At 39.0% G+C, this 22,426-nt stretch overlaps 1 protein-coding gene across 1 annotated transcript in view; it reads right to left on the bottom strand.

The window, feature by feature from the left end:
• The window catches only part of Ten-m (teneurin transmembrane protein Ten-m), a 774,430-nt gene that overhangs the window by 675,457 nt on the left and 76,547 nt on the right, over positions 1-22,426 (bottom strand). Inside the window, exon 3 of the mRNA XM_089732319.1 lies at positions 13,645-13,676. The gene's annotated coding sequence lies outside the window, so the exon portion shown is untranslated. The remainder of the gene's footprint in view (positions 1-13,644; positions 13,677-22,426) is intronic.

Genomic DNA, 22,426 nt, shown 5'->3' on the forward strand with positions numbered 1-22,426 from the left:
ATTTTATTTCTACGGTAACTGTGATTGGTTTGTTTGTTTCTGGAAATTCCTGGGGTCATTTAACTGCATTTTTATGGCACTGGACTTGTGATATTTTAGTTGTGACTAGTACTTTTACATAAACAATATGCAATGCGTTTGAAATAATAATTGATTTTTGTTGCACGAAAGGAAAATCCATTACACTGATAAATGGACTTCGAGTTACTTATTTTGGACAGTCTCATTCTTCTGTGCTGCACACAATACACCCAGGACCAAAATGTAAAAATATATATATACGTAGTCAGGTCATAAGTATTGTCACACAGTAAAAACTTTTCTTTTAGAATGCTGGCCACAAAAAAGTTTATTGAACCCGAATTTCGAATTGTTCATGAAAATAAAAATAGTATACATTTAGAATTTTACTCATTTTTAAATATGGAGTGAACGCTTAAAGAAGACCGTGTTGCAGTTATTGCGTTGCATCGTTGCGGTTACGCGCCAATTCAAATTTTTAACATACTGAAAAATTTGAATATAACCAAAATATTCGTTTATCGTACCATCAAACGATACAATGAAGACTCTAGTGTAGATGACAGGTCAAGAAGTGGTCGCCCTCGGTTTGTTAGGATTCCAGCAGTGATAAAAGCTGTGAAGGCGCGAATTCAAAGAAATCCCAAACGTAAGCAGAAACTGTTGGCCCTTCAGATGGGGTTAAGCAGAACCACGGTGAAAAGGGTGTTAAATGAAGACTTAGGGCTTCGGGCAAATCGAAGAAAAACAGGAAATCGTTTGAATGCTCGTCTAATGGACCTGAGACTGAAGAGATGCCGCGCTTTGTTGAAGCGGTACGCGGGAAAAAAATATCGGGAAATTCTTTTTTCGGATGAAAAAATTTTTACCGTAGAAGAGAGCTACAACAAAAAAAATGATAAGGTGTACGCACACAGTAATAAAGAAGCGAGCAACCGTATTCCGCGTGTCCAACGAGGTCATTTTCCATCCTCGCTCATGGTATGGTTGGGAGTTTCTTATTGGGGCTTAACAGAGGTACATTTTTGTGAGAAAGGTGTAAAAACGAATGCAGTCGTGTATCAAAATACAGTCCTGACGAACCTTGTGGAACCTGTTTCTCATACCATGTTCAATAACAGGCACTGGGTATTCCAACAAGATTCGGCGCCAGCTCATAGAGCGAAGAGCACACAAGACTGGCTGGCGGCGCGTGAAATCGACTTCATCCGGCACGAAGACTGGCCCTCCTCCAGTCCAGATTTGAATCCGTTAGATTACAAGATATGGCAACACTTGGAGGAAAAGGCGTGCTCAAAGCCTCATCCCAATTTGGAGTCACTCAAGACATCCTTGATTAAGGCAGCCGCCGATATTGACATGGACCTCGTTCGTGCTGCGATAGACGACTGGCCGCGCAGATTGAAGGCCTGTATTCAAAATCACGGAGGAAATTTTGAATAAACTTTAGTGTCATAAGAATCTATGTTTTGTTAAGTTCATTTTAGTATATGAATGGTTACATAATGAATAAACTTGTTTCAATTATTTTACATTAAACATGTGACAGAATTTATGACCTGACTATGTATATACAAAGATACTGACTTCGATCAGAAATTGATCCCTGTCACCAAGGATCCCGGTTGACGAGATAATCAACAATATATTTAATTTTGTATGTGTATATCAATGTATGGAAACTTTTATCTCGACTAATCATTTTTCGATTTTACGATAACTTAAATCACGTCACAATGGATTTACTTAAAGCCGTATGAGACTTTAGTCTGTTATCAGTTGAGCAAACAGAGATGCTAACAAACTAATGAACACCTTATTTTATTGTCAGATATTTTAGTATTCGGGGTATTTTTCTTGTCATGTATATTATTATGTTTCCAGCACCTGAGGTAGGAGAAAAAAATAGTTTGACTACAAAATATTTATAAAAAATATTAACGCGACCGAGAAACGAACTTAAGCCCGGTGGTAAGGTAGGTTTTTTTTTACTGCTTATATGGGTGGATGAGCTCACAGCGCACCCGGTGCTATGTGGTTACTGGAGCCCATATACATCTACAACGTAAATGCGCCACCCACCTTGAGATATAAGTTCTAAGCTCTCAAGTTTCGTTACAACGGCTGCCCCACCCTTCAAACCGAAACGCATTACTGCTTCACGGCAGAGTGGTGGTACCTACCCGTGCGGATTCACAAGAGGTCCTACCACCAGTGGTCACTGAATATTCAAACAACAAAGCAGAACGTGGTATGTTAGAAGTAGCGTTCCAATAATTGCTGCGGGAAGATAACATTCTGCATAAACATAAAAGAGTCAGCATAATTTCACCCTCGATTTAAAAAAAAACCGGAGCAGGAAAAAGTTATGTTTTCATTATCTTGAGCTATTTGATAATTCTTGTCGTTTCACTCGTGATTTAGTACCGGGGGTCGCCGCCAGGGGTGCTGCTGGACGTCACGTGATAAATTACTTTGAGTTATCTGTTTAGTAATTTTACACTTTGTGACTGTTTTTTTTTTAACTCTAGCGATTCAAGTTACGATTTATCTGACGAAGACGGCCTGAAATAATTTATTTTTGTTAATAGTTTAATCCTATTTAGTTTATTTATGTTTTTATTACTTGAAGTTCGGGTTTTTTTTTTCTTTTTCCTACCTGTGCTGATAGCTTTGAGAGGCTATTTCAGCTTCACCCTAACGTGTGTAGGTGAGCTCACGGGGCTCAAACCGGAGTGTTGCTAACAATGATCCTAGCAAGAGCAGTGCTTCGCAGAATCTACCACCGGATCGCAAACGCGACCCACTGAGAAGATCCGGCGGGAAACTCAGTGGGCTGTGTCTATGGGTAATTCGCTCGTCGAGCCCTTCGTCGCAAGCGACGGGTTCGACGAAGACGGTGACCGGGACCGGGACCGGGACCGGAAGTTTGGGTAGCACCGACCGCATGATTGCTGCGATGTAACTTAATCATGTAACGCAATCGTACATTTCGCATCAAGTGGGAATTACGATACCCAAGAAACTATACCCTTCAATGCTGATGCGGTCCCAAATTTTAAGATAAAACGAGTCGAGTCGAGCCGATAACACGCCATAGGTAATAAATAGCACCTCAAATGTATTTTATGATGGGAACTTACATCAAACTGTTACCAAAATGTGTACGTCGCAGAAGTAGACAGGATGGCGGTATCGACTCGTCTGAGGTAGGTAGCAAGGTTCCAATAAGGTAAGCGTGGTAATAAGGTTAACCGGAATACATCCAAAATTAACTTAACTACAATAACCAGACCTACAGTTTCAACTTAACAAACATTCTCGTCATTACTCTACAGGAACAAGTGAAATACGGGAATGAAATTCAAAATGGCGACGTTAATTACAACAAACAAAGGGAGCATTGCAATAAACAAACTAAAATTGTGACATGTGCACGTATTGTTATCGAAATTTCGATGCGGACGACAGCGAAATATTGTGTCGGAATTTATGTACGCCGCGGTCAGCTGGCGAGACGGGGTGTGTGGTTCCACTGTAGGCGGGCCCGTGTTCGGCATAAATGTTTGGAAAATATAACAATTTTAGTTACGTAACATTTTAAATTTTTAAGCTATTCCATAGCTTATCGCGGGCTTTGAGCGCGGCGACGGAATCAAAAAATTTCGTAGCGAAAATAAAACCTAACACCCCCCACTCCGCCTACCATGTAGCTCGCGTTCAACACATTCACACGTTGCGCTTGTGTAGTGTTTGTGAATAAGCGCGCGGTGTGACTTCGCACTGCATGCGCATGAAAAGTCTGTCCATCTCTCTCCCGCGCGGTCTAGCTTATGAGTGTGAAGGGGACAGTTAATGTTTTGCTTAAGTTAATCTTTATAAATATAGCGTGGTCCTATTTTATGATTGTTTTAATATTAAATTATTATTATCTAATTATAATTGCATAAGTTGAGAAACAAATGCTATGCAATAGTTTTACCGCGGCATTCCCCGAGTGCCACATGTTTTTTTTTCTTTTTCTTAGATGGATAGACGAGCTCACGGCCCACCTGGTGTTAAGTGGTTTCCGAAGCACATGGACATCTACAACGTAAATGCCGCCACTCACCTTGAGATACAAATTCTAAGGTCTCAGTATAGTTACAACGGCTGCCTCACCCTTCAAATCGAAATGCGTTACTGTTTCACGGTAGAAATAGGCAGGGTGGTGCTACCTACCCGTGCGGACTCACAAGTCGTCCTACTGCCAAAAACCGCCACCAGTAGATCATTTTAGTTATATTTTTAATCATACATGCGATCGTAATTGTTTTTATTTTCTGATTTTAATTTATCTTTTGAAGTTTTTAAGACCCGTTCTGATTTTAATTTGTTTATAGTTTTTGTATCCAATAATGTATGCTCTTTTGTTCTACTAAAATATACAGAGATTTAAATTTTTATTCCAACTCCTGTACCCTATTTCATTATTTTTTTTCGTATATCATTCTGTCGATTTTTGATTTTTCAAGGGTAATTGGTTCATTCTCTAGGAGTTTTAGCACCAGAGGACGGCCGTTATAACAAACATATAATATTTATATCTCAAGGTCAAATTTGCATCAAACTAATTCCCAATCAATTAATTATTACGTAGTATGCCCTTCATTATAGAAGCTGAAACTAATAGTGAATAATCATTTGAAACAAATGTATACAGGACATTATCGAAGAACATAACATTAAATAATTCACGTGCAAAATTTATTCCACTATAATTTAATTATTTGTCTGATGAGTAAGTTAGTCTTGCGTCCACTTTAAGCATGTCTCATTTTAAATTTATTATTTTTATGGTACAATCTGACTCGCTAACACATGGACCACACACAGCAATGGGACAACTTGTCTACGAGTTGTCTGTAATCGGGGCTGATAATTAAACATCTGCGCCGGCAGACTCTCGTCTCGATGCCGATCACAACATTGAATTTGAGCTGTCTCAGAATTAGAACGTAGATAGAATTCGCTCACTGAATACTGATAAGTTTAAATTAAAAAATAAAACACGTTACAGGAAGTTGCGTTAATGAGTTTCTATAACATGCTTTTGAATTTTCATCGCGATGTATTAAAGGAGGAGATGAATAATAACCATGCTAAAATTTAATTAGACCATAACTAATTATCTGTCATGCATGACAAAATTTAGATTGCACACACATAATATGTTTAAAACAAAATATGTTTACCTTGACAACTTAATAAGTATCCATAATTATTTTTACTTAAAACTTTGACGGCGATTGCCTTACTGTCTTTGCTTGCTCTCTCGAAGCGTAATATACATAGTTTTCCTTTATTTACCAGCTTCAAGCAATATTAAGCAAAAATAGATCAGTAGTCATCCAAAATTTTTATTTAATTAATTTAATAATGTCATTTTGTTGTCCTTTTCATTACTGTTTTATTATTTTTATTATTCATGTTCTTTTTATTTTTTAATATATTTTACAATGTTGTGTATTGGTCGGTCTGATGCTGGTGTGCGCGTCACTCCGCAGGTGCCGGCGGATGATCAGCGCCGCAGTACCGATTGTTTCGTTACTGTTAGGCATTGCTGAGCCGGTAACCGTTTCCAAGCCTCGTTATTTTTGTTATCTTTTTTATTTATTTTTTGTACTTAATTTGTGTTTGGAATAAATGTTTATTATTATTATTATTATTATTAAAATGTAACTTTAGGAAGCGTCGTAAAATAAACAAGATATCAAAGCGAACAATAAGGTAAATTGGTTCTGAACGATTTGTTTCTCTTTTAAAATTTATTATTTTAATATTGCAATGTCCGGAAAGCTTAGCTGGGTCATAAAACTTGGTCCCGTTACAAAACTTGGTTTTGTGGTGTGTTATACTTTGACTAGTGTCGTCTCTTTGACAGGTTTACAACCAAAAACGACCGCAAACGAACACGTGTGAAATTAAAACCCCTCGGGGCTGCTCAAAACCGCCTCCTACCCCGCGATCATTGAGAGCACGTGCGTCTTACGAAAATTTACTATGTCTAATACAATAAGTTGGCACTCAGTACCCGGTCGCTTAGTGGAGTGAGACCAGTGATCTCAGTACTGGATTTAACTTAGTATAATCAGTTATTTTAACTGAAACGTAGTTCTAGTTTCTTTTTATTTGCTAATTTCAAACGTTATTGCATAAATGACAAACATAACCTATTTTCAGTACTAAATCTTTAGAATTACTAAAATCTTTTTCTGCATTTACACAAGGTAGAAGTTGTCGTGGCCTAAAGGATAAGACGTCCGGTGCATTCACGTTGAGCGATACATCGGTGTTCGAATCTCAGGCGGGTACCAATTTTTCTAATGAAATACGTACTCAACAAATGCTCGCGATTGATTCCCACGGTGAAGGAATAACATCTCTATAAAAATGAATTGCCGTTCTTTAGTCTCGCTAAAACTCGAGAACGGCTGGACCGATTTGGCTAATTTTGGTCTTGAATTATTCGTGGAAGTCCAGGGTAAAAGGTGAGAAAATATAAAAAAGCTCGGAATTATATAAAAACAAATAATTTTGTTTTTCCATTGATGTGTCCCCTTGATGTGTCTTTTATTTATCGATTGAGGCACTACGAAGTCTGCCGGGTCAGCTAGTCGTGTAATAAAAATCAAAACCCGCAAAATTATAAAAGGATAAATTTTGAAGTGATAACTTCTTTGTCATAGGAGAGTAACCCGCTTTGTTACGTAACGCGTTACGACGCCAGTCTGTCTGGCATCCTCTCCGTCTCCAAAGGAGACCTAACAACTCAAGAGCAGGTGCTTCGTGAATAAATCTACTATTGGATCGGAATCGCGACCATCTGAGAAGATCCTGTGAGAAACTCAGTGGGCTGATGCATGGGTTAGATTCCACGCCGAGATCTATGTCGAGTTCGACGAGTACGGTTACCGGGGTCCCTAAGCCTACTTCTAGCACTAGAGCTGAAGGCGTCTAATGCTGTTGGATCTGGTGGATCCGTAAGGACGTGTCTAGGACGTCCACGGTGACTGGCTCCTGCATGATCAGGATTCGGGGAGTAGTCAGCGGCGGCAACGATAAGGCGATTATCATGACGCATAGTTTTATCGAAGTACCGTTCCGACGCTGACTTCGTGTATTTTCGGATGGATTCGAAGCCCAAGCAGTGGTACTGAGAATGTATGTAACTCCTTACAATTTATATATATTTTCCAATTTACGATACCATTTGCCTTACTTTATCATATTAATATACATAAAATTTTATTAATAATCTAAGCATTTCTTAACCTAAACAATTTCAATATTAAATAGTTCAACTTAGATTAGTTTAAGTTATAACTTTTGTCTGGCGTCTTTACTTACACACCATACGAGGACTAACTCTGGCTCAGCCGTTGGCAATCTCGAATTCAAATAACATTGGTATACCGCAACTCTTTTACTCTGTCTTTTGTGGGGTACAAACGAAGGGCGCACTGGGTCTAAATTATATATTTTACTGTCGCCTCACCCGATTTCATAACCCGTAGAACGACTGAGATGAGCCAGCGTCTCCGTATCTATCCCACTGAATTCACCAATACATACAAATGTAACTTATTGTCAGGCTCAAATCATTATATTAATGGTTTGTTTTTCTTTTATTTTTGTATATGGGACTGTCGAGGGTTGCGGCTTATTACTATTGCGTGACATAGCAATCACTCAACAAACTCAAACTAAAATTGTCAGCTAAATTATATGGATACCTAAAACATACATACAAAAATACATACCGTACACGAAAAGCATTTGCAGACGCAAATACCAAATATTTTTAATGAGGATATAGATTCTAACCTCAAATCAAGCCTGCACACACTGTTAGCAGAATTTAAATCAATATAGATAGACCATCGAAGCCTCAGATAATCATAGTACTATGACAAAGCCTATCTCAAAATGCCAACTAAAACTGCGCAAAGACTCAACTTACATGGATCACAACAACTCAGCAAACTTGCTTTTATTGTATTGCTTAGATGTGTGGACGAGCTCACAGCCCACCTGGTGTTAAGTGGTTACTGGAACCCATAGACATCTACAACGTAAATGCGTCACACACCTTGAGATATAAGTTCTAAGGTCACAGTATAGTTACAACGGCTGCCCCACCCTTCAAACCGAAACGCATTACTGCTTCACAGCAGAAATAGGCGGGGCGGTGGTAGCTGCCCGTCCGGACTCACAAGAGGCCCTACCACCAGTAAAGTTATTGGAAATGGAATATATTTTTAGTTTATTTTTAATGGCTACGATTATGTTAGTGCATAAATAAACCGAAGAGTTTAATATCCATCTAGTTTGAAGTCTTTATCAGAGCCTGTAAGGATAATAGGAAGAATGTGATCTCACGGCCACCACACAGCGCACTGATCACAAATAAATATCTTCAAGAAGGTATTTTTGAGTAAGGCGCTCCGCTCGAAAGTTTGCCGCGAACCAGGAAATACCTTGACTTGTGAAGTGTAAAATTAATTCCACGATAGACGTACTCCAAGATAGTTCATCAAACTTCTAAGATTCAGATAACCATGAAATAGAGAAAGGGTGCATTTGACAAAGAAAGTTATAAAAATTGTTTGAATTATTATGTTCACACCATGAACTATTGACAATGTTTTTTATCTGATTGTCATAACTAAGCGTTCCCTGTGGTTTTTTTTTGCATAATGCTCCAAATAAAACAAGATGGACAGTAATCATTATTTATCCCTATATGTATTCAGTATATTCATTTCAATTTCATTTACTGGTGGCAGGACCTCTTGTGAGTTCATCCTGCCTATTTCTGCCGCGAAGCAGTAATGCGTTTCGTTTTAAAGGGTGGGACAGCCGTTGTGACCATACTGAGACCTTAAAACTCATATCTCCTGATGGGTGGCGGCATTTACGTTGTAGATGTCTATGGGCTCCGGTAACCACCTAACACCAGGAGGGTTGTGAGCTCGTCCACAAATCGACGCAAATAAAAATCTCTTTGGTTGTACTCTGCTCTGGTAATGACCGATGCGATAACAAGATGACGGGATCTTCTTCTTCCTGCCCTTATTCCAATATGTGAGGCCGACTCAGCATGTCCTCCTTTCCAGTACAACATATCTGAACCCATACCCTCCTCTTTCATATAGTCCATCCAAGTTCTTTTAGAACTCCTCCCTCTAGTTTCATAATTGAGATGTCGGGACCATCTCCAATAATACTTCAGATCACCCCTCATTGATTATACGGTACAAATCAAGGAGAGAAACGAAGGCCCCTGTAGATCCAAAACTTTCAAGGGATCCGTTCTAATGACTCCGGTACTAAATTCCGCTTGAGAGGTCGACCACAAAAATCCCAATAAACACGGAAGGCTGCACAGACACTCCTTAGAAATGCGAAGCCATGGCAAAAGGGTTCTTCTTCGCGGTATGTGTCTCGTAGTGGATGACGGGATTGACGATGCGATGTGTATATCGTCATCGTAGCATAAAGAATAAGACGTCCGGTGCATTCGTATCTTGCGATGCATCGGTGTTCGAATCCCGCAGGCGGGTACCAATTTTTATATGAAATACGTACTTAGCAAATGTTCACGATTGACTTCCACGGTGAAGGAATAACATCGTGTAATAAAAATCAAACCCGCAAATTAATATTATAATTTGCGTAATTGCTGGTGGTAGGACCTCTTGTGAGTCCGCACGGGTAGGTAGAACTTATATCTTAAGGTGGATGGCATATTTACATTGTAGATGTATATGGGCTCCAGTAACCACTTAACACCAGGTAGGCTGAGAGCTCGTCCACACATCTAAGCAATAAAAATAAAAAAATCAAATAAAAATATTTGCTCTAGTAAGTACTTAACACCAGACGGGACGTGAGCTTATTGTAGTAAATAAGCAATAAATAAAAGGCCGTTGCTTAAATGCATAGTACATTTGTTTATTCGCCACACCGCAGTGAAAATTATTAGGTAAAATAATTATGAACAAAAAAATAAAAATAATCACACCTTGAAGCGCTTGAAAAATCGCGAATTCGATGAAAATTGCAGGATTATGTCAAAATCTTAAAATCTAGGACACGAGACGCTATCTGCTCGGATTCTTCGTGAACAATACGGTTTTACTAAAAATAAACGAAACTGAACTTTAAGCTTAACAAGATAAGGAAGAAATGAAAGCAATAATTTGTGCATTCATCCAGTGATTACGTTCTCAGCGTTAAAAGCGTTTTAAAGCGCGGCATCGCTGTTTTCAGTGCTAATTAGTCTTGCCTACCAAATAGTCTCAGAGGTTTGGATAAATTAAAAATATCTATTTAATTTTTCCAATAAAGTATGGCAAATCACTATCAATCAAATGAGTACCTATTTGATTCTCACACCTCAAGCTGTTAGTAGTCCTTCGTATTCATTCTTCCTTAATAGCAGCTTCTTTGTCTATTTCTCTCTTGATTCTATTTCTCATAAGTTCTAGGGTATGTTATTCCATCGCACGTATTGATACCATGACTCTCCTCTATTCTACTCCATTCAGATTTCACATTCCAAAGAGGGCTGCGGCGTTTATTGTAGTGCCTATGTACTTCTGTAGCCATTTGGCACCATGTGGGCTTTGAAGTCAATTCTAATATTCCTTTAAAAAAAAACGGAAATGATGGGACTTTTCAGCCTTGACTCCAGATGTATAAAGCCTGTGCAAAATTCAGATAGATTTGTCATGTTAAAGCGACCTCATATTCATTCAAAAAACCTAGAGCCTGAACGTTGGTTGCGCTTAAAGGGGAGAATCACTCACTCACTGGCCAAAATAAGAAAAAATAATGGCGGTACACTCGAACCATTCCATCCCAAGCTCCCGAACGCCGTAGCCTAAACCAATTACGTTCGCAGCCGAAAACTCCTGTGTTTTTCACCGACTGAGCTAAATTGTACGAAGCTCGCGCTTTGAAGTGTTAAACGTTTATTAAATTTCGAAAGCTCAAAAGGGGAATATTGTGTGCGTGTAACTATGGTCGTGCTATGTGTTTCATTAAATTGCTTTGAGCCAGACCGCTGGTTGTCTGACGTACATTGTTGTTTGGTAATACGATAATGAGGAACCACGTGTTCAACATTAGAATTTTGGTTGATGTTCTGACCGGATTATACCAATTTACGCATACAGTAGACCATTTATTTATTTTCTTATTTTAAGAGAGAAAGAAGTACGTGAAATTGACCAAAATAATTACAGAGTGGTACTTACTGTACGCGCGTAAACTCAAGTACGCGCGTAAAAAAAGGAAGACAATCAAATCTTTGGGAAGATGAAATAAAGAGTATAGCCGATTTAACCAGATAAAACCGTAAAAGTAGCTTTAATTATATTTCTAACCAACTGTCAGAGGAAGTTTACTGTATAACATTAAGCACTTATACACTAAAAACCTGTCTAATATGATTTTAGAAGGGTCGCAACCATATTTCCGCCATTCCCACAATATTACTGAGATTTCCAAAGTCATAAAACAAAAAAAGACACCTAACAGTAGCCTGATGTAGGTGATGTGGCCGTCTTTGTTTTTTACTGTTTTAACTCTAATTTTTTTTTTTTTTTTTATTGCCTTTGTAGGCAGACGGCCATACGGCCCACCTGATGGTGAGTGGTTACCGTCGCCCATGGACTTCAGTAATGCCAGGGGCAGAGCCAAGCCGCTGCCTACCGCTTAATACTCTCCACAAGCCTCGTTTGAAGAAGGACATGTCATAGCGCTCGGGAAACACCGTGGAGGGGAGCTCATTCCATAGCCGGATGGTACGTGGCAAAAAAGATCTCTGGAAACGCACTGTGGATGACCGCAGTGGCTCCAGGTAGTATGGATGAACTCTACTCCGGTGGCGGGCGGTGCGATGGTAAAAACGAGATGCTGGTATCATCTCGAACAATTCCTCAGAGCACTCCCCATGGAACATACGGTATAAAATACAGAGGGAACCGAAGTCCCTCCGCAGACCCAGAGGCTCCAAACGATCCGAGAGAGATATTATTTAGATTATTTAGAGTTAGATATATAGATTTTATTGGTGTAAGATAGCCCTATAAAAATTTTCTGTTATAAGAATCAATGAGGCATCCCGGTTTACGCTTATTGATATCAGTAATGTTACAGGCATGTCGCTGCCTCCAGTTAAGTTTATAGGATATGAAGAAAGGAAGAAAATACGAAGCTTTAATGCTAGAAGAATTACAACCACAAATGGCATGTTCGCCAAGTTCGATAATACTCAAAATGACAGTCACTTGAATCCATATTTGAAACAACCCAATATACCTATATCACGCCTGATCACTATCGATAAATTATTAAATGAAAATACCCCAAGAAAAACAATTAGAAGCAACAATGAGCACTTAATCAGAGAGGCTTGTCGACACGGAATACTATGAGATTTATTTCACAATCAAGGTTTAATCAACAGCGGGGCGTAACACGAAAATTAATTCGATATTAACGTCGTTGAGGGCCTCACAGACGACGCTCTAACAATAAAACCGGTGAGAAATTGGCGCCCTTTAAGAAATTATTTAAGTGGGTGGAATGCTGATAAATTTTCGAGTCAGTCTAGTGAGAAAATTTTAAAATCTGCAGCCACTAAAAACGCTTTTATTTTTATTTACGCGTTTAAAATGTTTTTCATCCTTCTGAACTGAAGCAATATTTAAACAGATTTAATCTTTAAATCTTAAAACTGTGTATAAAGAAATGAATTGTATCAGATGAGTCATTCACAAGATGGAATATAAAAAAAAAGGTAACCTATGTATTTGAAAGAAATATTTCGATTGTTTCATTGAATTTTAGTTTAGTTCATTTTCAGCTTTATTAAGTTTCACTTCGTTAAGTTTTAGCTGAAAATCGTCAAATCACTTTTTCGAGCTATGCCTGCCTACATGACGGAAAGTCAGGCCTTCATTATCATATACTTATACCGTATGCAGTGTGGCAGTAAGGCAGTGCGTTGTTTTTGCTGAATAATGATGAATTATGTGTGATAATGGCGAATGATGGAATATGATATTGACGCTAAATTTTAATTAAATTAGAATAGCTTGACACTTACTTTTAAATAGTATTGGGGGATATATATTTTTAAAAATCGAATCGGACTACGAAAAATCTAACTAAAGCCTACTACAAATACTAAGTAATTAATTTGTTTAATAACAAATTGCTAAAACGCTTGTTTAAGAGCCCCTGTTTTTCGCGCGAGTAAAGTGTGAGCTCGGGTGCACTGAACTTGACGCAAGAAAATAGTTGAAAGCAATTACATATCTTTAATTACGAATAAATAATACCGTTTTTTTTTGTAAACGAAGTTTTATTCTAATGAATTAAGAACTGTGAACATAAGGAGACTATCATCTTTAGATTTATGTTAAATTGAGGTCGAAACCAGATCCAATTGGCGCATTCAGTGGTAAGTGTTTACCATTGCTCATTGGCTTCGGGAAGAACACAAAAAAAAGCTAATGCGGCATATGGTTAGAAAATCTAAGTTCAATAGTGTAGTGTATGACAGCTTACCTTTTATGAAGATTTCTGATAAATTCGATTATCTGTGAACAAAAAGAAAATATTTTAGTCCTCAATTTCTAGAGATGATTTTATGGATTTTTAATATTTGCCGCCAACACTCAGTCATGTTTAAAATAAATATACTTACATCTATCCTATTTCGCCACCAAAATACGTACTATTATAGATCGGAAGAGATGCACTTACACAATTTATAGTTATAGTTGAAGCAATTGGTGGGGGGAACGTCCCGAGCCCATGACATCAGCCCACTAAGTTTCTCATCGAATTTTCTCATTCGCGAGACACCCCCCCTTGAGCTGTTAGGTTTCCTTCGGAGGCGCTCGAGCAGCTGTAAGCTAATCGCACCCCGTCTGGCTTAGCTCGTGCTCGCCCACCAGTTCTGGTGAAACTGGAGAGGCCTCTAGGCTAAAACTAATTCCTCCTAGCATTAAACAGACTGTCAATAAACATGCGGTTTCTCTTGAGATACAACTTGAAATGGCGCAAAGAAGCAAAAGTACAGAATAAGATGCGTAGATGGGGAACTTCCAACCATCCTGTCACCATCCACCACCTCGCTCCTCGTGTCACGGGCCAGGTGGTGGTCTTTATGGACCGAAGGCGGAGCGCATTGCTTGGGACCTATTTCCTTCCACACGAGACAGATGGATAGTTGAAGAATTGTACTCTAAGTTAGGCAATTAAAATGATTACACATCATGCCGACCCAATTAAAAGTCGTATAAAAAAACTCCAATTTCGTTTCACTTCGTACCGGCTTCAGAAAGCGAATCACTTTCATGCGTACTTTAAATATTCTCCAATTGAAAAAATAGGAACTCGAGCGTAGTATTCTGAAGGCTTTACCTTTCGTAAGCCGATCTATTCATTCGGCCTAAGGTGAATTTGAAAAGGAAATTTCTAGAAAAATCCAGACGTATGCTTTGAGGCTAACTTCATTACACGTTTCTTTGAATGCAGAGCTGTGTTCATTAACGGTAAGGATATGCAAGGTTTTTTATGTTCGAAATTTCTGTCTTGAATAGCTTTCCGTATAGAGATAGGTAACCACGTTTTAATAAAATGAATAATATTTTTGTGGCTTAGTTGAAATGATTTGGTTTCAATTTAGCTATTTCGATACACTGACTAAAGTCTTTATCTACGCGAAATCCGTGATATTGTTCACTCATCTACGTGTTAAAAACAAAAAATACTTAGTCAACAAGTCAAAATGTCGACATAAACTATACAATACTCATCCAATTCAAAGTAAGTGATTCTGAATCTTCATAAAAATATCAGTAAAAATCAAACAATCGGCGTTGTCGTCTGTAAGTAATGAGAGTCGACTGGTCTCCGTGACGTCTATCTTCAGCTTCCGAGTCATTGTTAAGTACACAGGTTCTTTTAGGTCTGTCGCGGTGTAAGAGTAGAAAGAGTGGCGGGTCACAACTGAAACTTTTACGACTTCTACATTTATAAAGGGCATATTCATGCAAGGCGTAAAAAGCATGCAAAAAGCAACAGAGAGTAGGGATTCTACCACCATAACTCTTCTAATACCGTAGTCAGCACATAGGAGTTTCATTGTGATAGAAAGTACATATAGGTATACAGTCCTCGCGTAATTGGAAGAAAATCTTATGCTACCCATGATAAAAGACAAAGGAAAAGTATAAAAAGGTCCGTAGTCTAATTAGTCAAGGTTATTAACCAAATACCAACTACTTATTTCCATTTAACTACTGATTTTCATACAGAAAGGGCCCATAATTGATATTCCCGTTCTCGTGGAACCAGCTATGCGAATGTTTTTGTTACATATTATTTGGAATGCAAAACTATCTTGAAATTCTTGGTAGCAAGATTCACTGTTTGCGTAATAAGAAGAAAATGATCGTGATACGAAATAGATAATTATATTTTACTCATCTAAATCGCTTTCGTTTATGACTCAGCTCGCAGTCCAACAGAACGTGATCTTTGAATGGCGCGATCGCTTTGAATACCCATCCGGGTGCAATTGGCGGAGGAATCGCTAAGCCAATGCGAAAACGCCTTTGGATGCTTCGTTTTTTTTTTTTATCCCGCTACAAGAAAATCTTCTTTGTTGCGAGCGAATTTTGTTAGGAATTTTTTTGAAAGAAAATACTTAACCGGCATCAGATAATAAAAATTAATCGTAAACTAACGTTTATCTATTTCAACAATAACGGAGAGCTACCACATGAACAGAACAGTATCACGCGACGGCAGCATACGAATTTTGATTCTGTTCGTGTTTTAAGCCGTCTATTCCGTGGAGAAATCAGACGATCTGCTTATATTTATTATAGTTCCACTTGCCTCCGGAGTAGAATTCAATAGACCACCTGAAACCACTAGGCTTTCCGTTTCCAGAGATCTACCTACGGTACTATCCAACACTGGAGGGTCATAAGCCTTAGGCAACTGTTCAGCTATGCTTCCGACATTTCTATTAATCGTGAAGGTTTGTGGCCACTCTCCATTAGGCGGGTTGAACTAAACATGAATTCCATTTTTCATTGCCTTTTTAGGCAGATGAGCATACAACCCACCTGATGGTATGTGATTATCGTCGCGCGTGGACATCAGCATTGCTCAATCACTGCCTACAAATATGTCTGCCTAGTAGGCAAATAAACAAACTAATAAAGTTCGTAGTAAATTAATATCATCATAACCTAAAAGATAAAACACCAGTAGTATCTTACCGCGCCATGTGCCTAAACCGTGGCTTGTATCCCGCAATCAGATAATTAGCTTTTTTATATATTATTATAAATACGTACATATTACTTGCTCGCAAATGAATTTCCCAACGTAAGATCACTGTGCATTCAAATATTAGTGGCGACGGCCTGTGTTATCGGACGCACCAGTAAAAACTATTCTGTGTACTTCTGAGCAGACCTCAAAATTGTGTCTCAAATTAGACAGTCATTCATTCCATTCAGTTTTTGATGTCTCCGTACTGTGATTACTGAAGAATACCAGGTGAGTCGAGGTCTCATTCACCAATCTAGTCCAAAAAACAAATACTATGGCTCTTATACTTATAAGTAAAATGTACATAATAATATAGGCTAGAAATCGTCCGATGTACTCGCGAGCGTTCGACTGCGATTAAGACTGCACGACGCAGGTGTGCCGGCTGACTTATTGTTCATATTAACAGAGCACTCTGCGAATATGTTTTATGCTCTGGAAAAATACGAGGGAAAACTTATTACGACGCAAATGAGATTTGGGTATTAGTTCGTCAGCTATTTGTTTAGGGACCCACTTAACACTAGGCCATGAATTTCATCAATCAGCGTGTTCCCTATACAGCTTAATATGCTGTAAATGTATGGAAAAAATTTGGCCTGTTATTGAAATACGCCCATAATCACTGAGACATTAAGGATCAAATTTATTGCACATTCTATTGAAATCGGTCACGATCAGCTGATTTATTTATTGCTTAGATGGTTGGACTAGCTCACAGCCCACCTGGTGTTAAGTGGTTACTGGAGCCCATAGACATCTACAAATTAAAGGCGCCATCCACCTTGAGATATAAGTTCTAAGATCACAATATAGTTACAACGGCTGCCCTTTTTTTTTTCCGGGTAGAGGGCCGAACCTCCTACGAGGTCAGAACCCCGATGAGGTAGGGGGTTACCGCGGTCAACCCTACAACCAGACGGCGCGGCTCACCCCAAGGACGCCCAGCCGACGGAGCCTTCGAGGCGAATCGAAGGCTCTGAAACGTCGGCCGTCTCGGTACGGCAGCCCGTCGGGCCGCCCAGACGGTACGGCTGCCCCACCCTTCAAACTGAAACGCATTACTGCTTCACGGCAGAAATAGGCACTTGATGGCGAGTGGTTAACGTCGTCCATGAACTTCAGCAATGCCAGAAGCAGAGGCAAGCCACTGCCTACCGTTAAAACAGCAATAAGAAAAGAACATTCAATAGAAAGGTTTCTTAATATTTATATCCATTCGGTACCAATGCTCTCTACGTACCGATAACAAGTATTTCATACTTCACAGAATATTCAGTGAAATATTGTAACACGTATTCGCCGACATCGGCAACCGAGCAGTCGACACACAGGTGCGGCCCGCCTTAATATGTGAAGTAATCGTGTGCACTCGACTTTAAAGGGAAATGAGTATTTTGACAACTTGGGATTTGTATTGTGCAGATTTTAATACACGAAAAATATTTTTTTAATTATTTTCCTAAAATATATATTTAGCGATTACTGGTGGTAGGACTTCTTGTGAGTTCGCGCAGGTAGGTACCACTACCCTGCCTATTTCTACCGTGGGGCAGTAGGTAATGCGTTCCGGTTTGAAGGGTGGGGCAGCCGTTGTAACTATACTTGAGACCTTATATCTCAAGGTGGGTGGCGCATTTACGTCGTAGATGTCTATGGACTCCAGTAACCACTTAACACCAGGTGGGCTGTGAGCTCGTCTGCCGATCTAAGCAATAAAAAATAAAATGATAATTTAGATATTGTGATTATCACGATATGAATACTAAACGTGTTTACCTTTATAACAAGATCCTGAAAAATCTTAAATTACTATCTGTTTCTAGTTAGAAAAAAATATTAAGGATCGTACAGTAAAATGTATTAAAATTAGCTAAAAATTAGAGAGTTAAGGTTGAGAATATTTATAAAAATACTGGTAGCGTGCCATCTTGGGTTAAGAGGTTACCACAGCCCATTTTTTTTTTTTTCCACAGGAGAAAATCGCCGGATCCCCACCCGCGCGGCAGGTGGGGTATGTGGGAGTTGAACCTCACTAAAAACTCCTGCCGCTCACAACCGGCGCCCTACCTCGGACCGGGCCGGAGCCCAGTCGGCGCTATTGAAACGGCGGGACAGGGTTGACGCAGAGCACATTACATCCCACCGTCCCACCCATCCCACCGTCCCACTACCACATCCCATAGCAAAGTTTTGGACATCCACTAGAGTCCTGTGTATTAATTAGCTTATTATTGTTATGTATGTATTGTATGTAAACCATTTATTGAAATAAATTCAAACCAAATTCATTAAATTTTAAACTAAGGTCGCGGTAGCACGGCAGCGTTTAATTAACCATTAATCAACAGCGTACTGCTGATAATTTCATCGCTAAGCCCGCATTTCACACTCGACTCGGCAATTAGTAGTGATCTGTCTGATTAACATGCGTCGCTGGAGTGCTAGGGACGAGGTCTTAGCGCTAGCGGGGATTTAATCAGATTTGAGATACGAAGTCAGTGTTAGCGGAGTAGTTTTGGGACAATAAGCAGCACTTGATTTTTATATTCCATGTATTCAGAAATCGAATGACAGTTCTTAGGACGGAGGCACCGCTCTTCAAGAAGGCTGGTTGGTAAGTGTGATGACGTTTATGCGCCTCCATCGGCTAGGCTCTGTCCTAGCACGAAGTTAGCTGAGTTCCGACGATACCGCAATCGTGCTGCCATCTCTCGGGAATCGTGCTGCACAATAAAAATCGCTATCGGACCTAAGCGCCCGCTACCACCATAACCACGCACCGATCTGACTGTGTACTGGGACAGGCGATCTTTCAGGTGTTACAGTTGATGTATACGATCGTGTCACATGAATCATGTGACGTCACACGAAGTTAAACGCAAATTACGTCCGGTTTATGTGATCGCTTGGGGCCTAGACGTACCCTTATGAAGCGCGTGTGAAAACAGAAAATTAATATTAGTGAATATTTAGTTTGATACTGCTAGTTTAGCTTTCAATATGTTTTACATGTTTCAAACTCGTAATGAACAATCTGATGATAGATGAGTGAATAGCGCGTCTAGTATTGAGCCTTTATCAGGACTGAGAAGCACCAGGGATGCCTATTCTAGGGCAACAAATGGTGGCAGTGTCTATAGGGCTTAGTTTATTGCCTGTCAGATGTCAACGTTGCTGATGATGATAGGCAATGCTCAGCGACAGCTGAAACACAGTCCCTCGATAAGCTATCGGCAGCAACTGACTATTAATATAATCCGAAACATATGATTGTATACATTGAGCAAAGAAGATTATAATAATTTTAAGAAAAAAATATCAAAAATCATTTTTTTTATGGGTTAGATGGGTGGACGGGCTCATAGCCCACCTGGTGTTAAGTGGTTACTGGGGCCCATAGACATCTACAACGTAAATGCGCCACCCACCTTGAGATATAAGTTCTAAGGTCTCAGTATAGTTACAACAGCTGCACCCCCACCCTTCAAACTGAAACGCATCACTGCTTCACGGCAGAAATAGGCAGGGCGGTTGTACCTACCCGTGCTGACTCAAAAGAGGTCCTACCATCAGTAATTACGCAAATTATAATTTTGCGGTTTTGATTTTTATTACACAATGCTATTCCTTCAACGTGGAAGTCAATCGTGAACTTTTTCTAAGTACTTATATCATTAGAAAAATTGGTACCTCGCTGGCGGGATTCGAACACCGTTGCATCGCTAGATAGGAATGCACCGGAGGTCTTATCCTTTAGGCCACGACATCTTAAATCATTATCATGACATAAATTTTATGACTGACGGTATATTCCATTTATTCCACAGACGACCGGACCATGTGCACCAATGAAAATAAAACGTATTGGATCTTATGAATCCGTCCCAAAAGATACCCCATAAGTCTACAAGACCCGGTGCACCGTAATCAATAGCCACGAAGGCAGACGTCTTCGCCGGGGGCCACGTAAAATAAAAAGTAAAGCGGAGGCTGATTGAAACCCGGGACCGTACGAGACTATATCCGAAATGCCGAAATTCACCGATGCCTCTCTCTGTCGGTATGCCACGAATGTTGCTTTACTTCGTAAAACAGCATTTTTATGTCAGCGTCACAACAATCTAAATGTGGTTTATGGTTTAAAATTCATTTTTCGAATATTTTGCGTTACCAATCATTTCCGTTCAAACTCAAGACGATTGGGCGAGCTCATGGTCCACCTGGTTTTAAGTGGCTACCGGAGCCCATAGACATCAACAATGTGGAGCATCGCGACCCACCTTGAAACACGAATTTCAAGTCTCAGTTCGACAGTCCAACGGTTGCCTCCCCCTTTAAATCGAAACGCATTACTGCTTCAGAGCAGAAATAGATAGGGTGGTGGTACCTACCTGGTGGTACGGCCTCAAAATACGGCTTACCGCCAGTTTGCGGGTTTGATTTTTATGATGTATACGATGTTATTCCTTCATCGTGAAAATCATTTGTTAAGTACGTGTTTCATTAGAAAAATTGGTACCTGCTTGTTGATTCGAACACTGGTACTGTCGCATCACTCGATCCGAATGCACCAGGTGTCTTAACCTTTACGCCACGATGGTCAAAACGTGCCATTTCTTTGCCAAAGATATTGTTAGAGTCTCAATCCACAGATTCGGTAGAATCTGGCGCCAAGTTCCGTTCAAAAATCCCGTTGACGTTGTAAACGGAGCGCCAGACTACCGACTGTGTTTACTGTGAGCAGAACAGTTTTTTGAGGTTGCGAAATTTTATTTAATTCTACGGTACTTCTGGTTCCTAAATTGTATATTATATCAATCACTCACAGCTTTATTTTACTGATATTAACTAGTTATATCAATTACAACAATTAATCTACTTGAAATTATTAATTTTATCAACACAAACTATGGCTCGCTCAAAAATTTCGATCCTGACTTTTTTCGATGTAAAAAGTGACATGCCACAGACTATAAATATTCGAGAATGGTAATCTACGGCCGCCAGGGTGCGCTGGAATTATTCCTATTTGTAATGGATTTTATGACCTGGTAACTGAGACCTTTAAGTCATGTCTTATTTTAATTTATATTCATATTTTTATGAAAAATGATATTATGGAGTGAAATGAAATGTGATATTATGGAGTGAAATGAAATGAAGATGATTAATTTGAGACATTAATCAAATGGGATGAAATGAAATGAGATGAGATGATATGGAATGAAATATAATCTCAGTAAAATGGTGGTGGTCATTTATTAAGATCTCAGTGGACTTTTTGGAGGAAACCGAGAAGCTACGTACAGCGGCTTTGTTTAATTTTCCCACATTTGTGCACTTTCACAGATATTAAACAGTTAATAAACCACTATTATTACACATTTAAACCCGAAGAAACACTAAATAGACAAATTAAAACAAATCACACAACTTCACACCTCGCGTTCCCGCCAAAAAGTCATTATTCCTACATAAACTGTAGCTTCAAGGGGATAGTTTGCAGTTCTTATTGAACGGTTTATACAATAAATAACGTTAATGTTGTTACTGTTAGTATTTTAGTTTAAGTACTGCCGAAGCAAGTACTGTTGTTACTGTTGGAGAAACAATTTTGTTTTGTAATGTAATACCGAAATACTTTACGAGATGGCGTTACAAAAAATCCCTTCCCAAAACTATAAAACCGTTGTGATTGTCTACGAATAATAAATAATATAATAACTAATATTTATTCGTAGGTGATTGTTTAAGATGCTATGAATATTTCGGTTTTGATTTCATCAAAATAACTTGAACTTTACTATTGAATTCCGAAGAAAATTCTAATTAAGGCTGAGTTAAGTTCAGCTTTTTATTTAAGCCTCTTACTGTAGTTTTTAAATTACATTTATGCGGATTGATGTTTCAAGGCTTTCAGATTTTAATTTTAAATTCTGAAATAATTAAGAACAGCGTCATCTACCCTTCACATTTGAAACAAAATTTAATT

The sequence above is a fragment of the Bombyx mandarina genome, chromosome 13 (assembly GCF_030267445.1).
Source record: "Bombyx mandarina strain Sakado chromosome 13, ASM3026744v2".
Lineage (NCBI taxonomy): Eukaryota > Metazoa > Arthropoda > Insecta > Lepidoptera > Bombycidae > Bombyx > Bombyx mandarina.